The 5,424-nt window shown below is 38.1% G+C and overlaps 1 long non-coding RNA gene across 1 annotated transcript; it reads left to right on the forward strand.

The window, feature by feature from the left end:
• Nucleotides 1-3,631: 3,631 nt before the first annotated feature.
• Nucleotides 3,632-4,878, forward strand: LOC127497349 (uncharacterized). Its single transcript, XR_007925514.1, has 2 exons — nucleotides 3,632-3,948; nucleotides 4,042-4,878. It is a non-coding gene; the product is annotated as an uncharacterized LOC127497349 (long non-coding RNA).
• The last annotated feature ends 546 nt before the right edge of the window (nucleotides 4,879-5,424 follow it).

Here is a 5,424-nt window from a genome sequence, read left to right on the forward strand (position 1 = left end):
GAAAAATAGACAAACTACTTTGCCACAACCACTGACCCACAACATAAGAAATGACTTTCACCTCAAACACTCAGTTAGCATTTGAGATCTTATTTTTTCAAGCTCAAATAGAGTGTTTCATTTTTAAACTCATGTTGGGTCTGACATACTTTTATGGAACAGTAACACGAACCAAACCGCATTTTACATAATGCTCCAATGGAAACCTGGCAGTAAGGGAAATGCTAAATGAAGTCCTCCTGATTTACGTAAACCTTGAATTATAACCATCAGTGACTTACTGGATTTGATAATATGACTGGCGCTCAATCAAGCTATTCACCACACCAGTCATAGTTATGATATCAAATGGCTTGGCTGATTAAGTATGTGTTAAGTAAAAAATGTGATTCTTATCCAGTCAAGCATAGATGTGAAGGAGCGGGTAAACACAAGCTGATAAATTATTCTTTTCTCCCTTTCATATACATTTATATTACTTTAGGTGCTTCCCAATTTGCATACTTATGCACTATTCTATGCCATTTTGTAGTATAAATAGTGTGAGTAGTATGTTCACACTGAAAATTCCAAAAAGAACAAGTACACTTTAAATACCCGGATGATGCACCTAATTAACCGAAAAAAGTGTTAAATGTTGGACACTTCATGCACTCAATTGTCGCCGCATTAATTAGCAAATTGCACCAAATTGTCCCAAATTGCACACTTCATGTGCACTTGCAGGTTTATGGACTTACAATGGCCACCGTGTGCACATGTCCGTTAAGCCCACAAGACTGTAGGATGTCCCATTTGTCATTTTAGGTTTCACAAGAGTGCTCGCGAGTGTCCCCTTTGCGGCTGATGTGCTCTCTTGATGCACACTTACCAAGCCTGCGAGCTCCGCAGCAGACTTCTACCCAACAATCAAAGCGGCATTACGTCATGAAAGTGTGGACTCGGAGGAAGACTGCAAGGGCTAAGGGTTCCTTTTGGTACAGAGCTGTTGAATTACAAAATAATTCATACACTACACTAGGCTACATAGTATATAAGTGCATAGTGCATCATTTGGGACACAACTGTCTCTAAAACACGCTTGTACACGGAATCTCCTGATAAAAATGGTTGTTCAGAAGTGCTTCAGTGAATGCATACTAGTTTCCAATTTTTGCTTATAACAAGTCATATATCACAACCGCGCTTTGCTTTAATGAACGGACCTTTGAATATGTAGGTCTACACAATGATTTAATGTTTTGAAAGAATATTTCTGCCTGTTTGAAAAAAATAAAAAATAATTTTGTGTAGATTAATGCTTCCAACAGGTCACCCAAACAATCTTTCCCTTACAAATGGATCTAAACAATAATTAATCAATAATATTTTGTAAATGTTGTAAAATATTTGAATGCTTTTTAAGAAAATTGCTAATCTATTACAATTATGAAACTATATGGCCCGGTTTCATAGACAGGGCTTAGGCTAAGCCAGGATTAGGCCTTAGTTCAATTAGGGTATTTAAGTATCTTTTATAAACATACCCTAGAAAAAACATTACTGGTGTGCATCTTGAGATAAAACAATGGCACTGATATATTTTAAGACATGTCAATGCAAGTTGCTTTCAGTTAAAACAGCTCAAAAATGCATTTTAGTCTAGTACTAAAGCTTAAGCCTTGTCTGTGAAACCGGCGTTATGTGTTTTTAATGTCATATAAACAACTAGCAAGTCAGTAAATAGATATCAGACATGATGGAGAAATGTCTCACGGTTTAGAACGATTCTGATTCAGTGAGTCTGATTCAAACAGCTTAAAGGGTTAGTTCACCCAAAAATGAAATTTCTGTTTTTAATAACATGAGGGTGCTCATGTCGTCCCAAACCCGTAAAACCTTCGTTCATCTTCAGAACACAAATTAAGACATTTTTGGTGAAATCCTAGGGTTGCATCGTGGTGCTCACATGTACAGCGTCAGCCAATACTGAGCCAGCGTTCTGACATAGAACCCGGAAGCGCTGCACTGCATCTACAATATCAACAGCGTAGGAGACTGACAAGGAAGAGAAGAAATTGTTGAATAAAGTTATTTTTGTTTGGTTTTTGCACACAAAATGTATTCTCGTCGCTTCATAACATCAAGGTTGAACCACTGTAGTCATTAAAAATATCTTAATTTGTGTTCCAAAGATAAATGAAGGTCTTATTGGTTTGGAACCACATGAGGGTGAGTAATTAATGACAGAAATTTAATTTTTGGTTTTTCATGAAACTTGTTGACTGCCTTGTTCAAAAGAACTGATGCTTAAGAGTCGTTTATTTGCGATTCGGACATCATGTCTCCAGCTGTGTTCATTTGAGGTTGCGTGGTAAATTTCAGTCGGAAATATAATTAGGCCCATGACTTAGTATGTCATAATTATGACATTTTATATCATCAAAATGACTTGGTATGTCATAATTATGATTTATTAAGTTAGTATGTCATAATTTCAACATTTGATGTCATAATTATGACTTTTTATGTCATAATTAAGATTTAGCAAAGCATGATTTTTTTTCTTATGTGGCAGAATGGGCTTCCATACGTAAGAGCTCTGTGATGAGACTTTCCACATCCACCTCCGGATTAAACATCATCTGCTTCATTAAGCCAGAAGAAGCCCACCATTGTGTGAGGAGCAGTCTGGGTGTAATCCCTGGATACTGCCGTTACTATGACTAGGCTGCTGTCTCTCCTTTAGGTTGGCAATGACAGAGGGTCCAGTGTTTGACTGACCGGAGAGAGACAGCAATGTGGTTTTCTACTTACTGAGAAGGCATAAAAACATTGAGACGTTATTGTGAGTCTGCTACTGTAGCTCTAATGTGGTGGAGACACTGTGGCTTTGGTTGAAGAGGTTTCATTAGACAGAGGATTTGCCAGGCTCCCACAGGACTCTAATTAACTACCATGAGTTTGAGCAGGACCACAGTCCAACAACGATGCTCCACCTCAGACTGCAAGAGAATAAAGGTGTCCATCTGCTGAACATTCAAGGCTTTCACTCACATATATGTGAGATGTGTGACCGCGGGCCTCAATTGCTATTTCTAAACCATGAAATATCGCTGTTTACCACAGCTCTGATACTCAGGTTTTGAGGTTCTTTGTAAGGCTCAAGTTGTTTAGATGCCAGGGTGTTGTTATGTGGATAAGGTGTTTTGATTATATTGCTAAATGTGTTCTGGTTGATTCTAGTAAAGAGCCCACCGCAAAGTTTGTTATTCTGGCCTCTATATTGCTCTGACATACTAAGTCATAATTATGAGATTAAAACGCCGAAATTATGAAATTTTGTCAATTTCGACTTTTTATGTCATGACTATGACTTTTTAGATCAGAATTTCGGCTTTTTTTGTCATAATTAAGATTTATAATTACAAAGCCTATTTTTTTTCTTATGTGGCAGAAATGGGCTTCCATACTGGTCTAGTCTATATAGAAATTTTTGGCTATTCTGGGAAGTTCAATCACTCAGGGGGAAAAAAAACTGAAAGAAGTGGGCCTAGACAGAAGCTTATCAATCATTTGAGTTTCTCCACTTAGCGGTTGAACTCACTTTCACCACAAGATGGTGCTGTCTGTTTAGTTTGACAGGATACAATACAGCAACTACACGCCTTATAGCCAGGAAAAATGAATGAAACGAAGCAATTAGTGTTGATAACACGCAGTCAAGGCGACTCAAAACACCACCAGCTTTGATTTTCTGTCACAAGGCAATTTATAGGCGATTATCTTAGAACATTACGAAGAAACAACAGACAGAAATGTCTAAAAGCAGCCTTACTCAAGAAGAAAATTAGCTCAGTTAAAGCTGACACAGTCTGGATCTTTCAGTAGTAAAAACGTCAGCATCTCTGTTATTGGTATATTAAATGTTTCTTCTGTTGACGCCATTGAAAAGATATGACTTACCTGGTATGCTTATCTTGCTTCTTCCGGCAGCCACTCGCCTTTTTCTCTCTAATATTAGGCCTACATATTAACATTGCATTTTCGCTTATTAATTAGTAGGCTACACGAGACTTACGAGAGAACTCGAAGAAAAATCTCGTCGCTGTATTTCACATCAGTCACTCCGACTTGAGAGCTAAGGGTCCTGCGGATATGCAACGACATTACGGTGAGTAAATAATTTTTCATTTTGAATAACTTTTTTAGTCATTTTGTACCCATTAAAGATAATTTCACATAATACTCATTTTACAGTATACAGTAACCTACATACAACCAATAGCATGATAGGCCTAAGTGCTTTCCACCCATTCACTGACTAAAACTTTCTTCACATGGAAAGTTGAGGTTCAGTATAGGGCTAAGGAAGACATACAGTAGCCCTGTGGCTCTCAGGTTAAACCTGCACCATAATTTTTCAGATCAGTGTTTGTTTTTCTTGGGTTTTCTTCTCCTCACGCACATCTCCCCTCTGCACACTTCTCTGCCTACTTTTTCCTTTTGGAGGACGGCTGTGGATGGTGCCGCGGCTGTCATCCGGCAAAGCTGCTTTATTGCAGGTCGGGGGTCTGGGCTCTTCCTCAAGCCTTCAATCCCTCATTTCCACAAGCTGAAAACAAGAAATATAGAGCCTCTGGAAGGAATCGCCACTGGAAGCTCATAACCATAAATACTCCCACAATATTTATGTTGTTGCTTTTCTCATCAATTTTAATTTTTTTTATTCACGAGACAGTTGAGGTTACAGTGTTCTGTCAAGGAAAGTACAGAATTTTGAACAATCTTTTACCTCCCAGATTTTTATCAATGCCTTCTACACCATGATGGTATAAATTAACTATGTCAAACAAATGGTCCTAATATATCAATAAATAATTATTATAATAGCTGAAATTGAAGACTCTATAACAACATGATGATGATACAATTCTGTGGTCATGGCCCATGAAAACCCTGCTTTCTTTTGCAAGCCAGGTACCAAAAGTCATCCAAGATACACATCAAAACTTTTTTAGGCTGTCAAGTTTCTGAAGACTTGTTTCAGAAGCTTTATCATCACTGGAAGTTTATAGAAACATTGCGTTCCACACAATGCTCCTTTCAGTAAGCTATAGCAAGTCATGTAGATTTAAACCTCCATTCTTTGGTCCAGGCTGCAACCAGAGCCTCGAACATGATTCACTGGGACTTGTCCATACAGCCCAACATAAGGAATGTTAATTTACAGTAATCCTTTGAAGCAAAGAACTGATGGAAGCCTGCTCATTCGACATGCCGTGTGACACGTTTGACTCTGGGAATGAAACAAGGAATGCAGGTTGCCAGGTATGCACCAAAGAGAAGAACACGCACGGAAACATGGTCCAACGTTAGGCAAAACTTCAATAAAATACCTTCTGCACATTTTTAAAAGCATTAGTCCGAGGCAAATTAAAAAGC

This window comes from Ctenopharyngodon idella, chromosome 16 (assembly GCF_019924925.1).
Source record: "Ctenopharyngodon idella isolate HZGC_01 chromosome 16, HZGC01, whole genome shotgun sequence".
NCBI lineage: Eukaryota > Metazoa > Chordata > Actinopteri > Cypriniformes > Xenocyprididae > Ctenopharyngodon > Ctenopharyngodon idella.